This window comes from Arachis duranensis, chromosome 2, assembly GCF_000817695.3.
Source record: "Arachis duranensis cultivar V14167 chromosome 2, aradu.V14167.gnm2.J7QH, whole genome shotgun sequence".
NCBI classification, from domain to species: Eukaryota; Viridiplantae; Streptophyta; class Magnoliopsida; order Fabales; family Fabaceae; genus Arachis; species Arachis duranensis.
In genome coordinates this window covers 28,681,248-28,682,220 of record NC_029773.3, presented here as the reverse complement: position 1 = coordinate 28,682,220, position 973 = coordinate 28,681,248, and positions in this window count along the sequence as shown.

Sequence of the window (973 nt, the reverse complement as noted above, 5' to 3'; positions counted from 1 at the left end):
CATAGTGCATATGTCTTTTGAATTTGTTATTCATGAATGTTGGCTCTTGAAAGAATAATGAAAAAAGGGAGACATGTTACTGAGGATCTGAAAAATCATAAAAATGATTCTTGAAGCAAGAAAAAGCATTGAATTAAAAAAAAGAGAGAAAGCAAGCAGAAAAAGCCAATAGCCCTTTAAATCAAAAGGCAAGGGTAAAAATAAGGTTGTGATTCAAGGAAAAAAGAGTGTGCTTAAGAATCTTGGACACCTCTAATTGGGGACTCTAGTAAAGCTGAGTCACAATCTGAAAAGGTTCACCCAGTTATGCGTTTGTGGCATGTATGTATCCGGTGGTAATACTGGAAGACAGAGTGCTTTGGGCCACCGCCAAGACTCATAAAGTAGCTATGTTCAAGAATCATCATACTTAACTAGGAGAATCAATAACACTATCTGGATTCTGAGTTCCTATAGAAGCCCATCATTCTGAATTTCAAAGGATAAAGTGAGATGCCAAAACTGTTCAGAGGCAAAAAGCTAAAAACCCCCCTCATCTAATTAACACTGATCTTCATAGATGTTTTTGGAATTCATTGCATATTCTCTTCTTTTTATCTTATTTGATTTTCAGTTGCTTGGGGACAAGCAACAATTTAAGTTTGGTGATGTGATGAGCGGATAATTTATACGCTTTTTGGCATTGTTTTTAGTATGTTTTTAGTATGTTTTAGTTAGTTTTTATTATATTTTTATTAGTTTTTATTTAAAATTCACTTTTCTGGACTTTACTATGAGTTTGTTTATTTTTCTGTGATTTCAGGTATTTTCTGGCTGAAATTGAGGGACCTGAGCAAAAATCTGATTCAGAGGCTGAGAAGGACTGCAGATGCTGTTGGATTCTGACCTCCCTGTACTCGAAGTTGGTTTTCTGGAGCTACAAAAGCCCAATTGGCGCGCTCTCAATTGCGTTGGAAAGTAGACATCTTGGGCT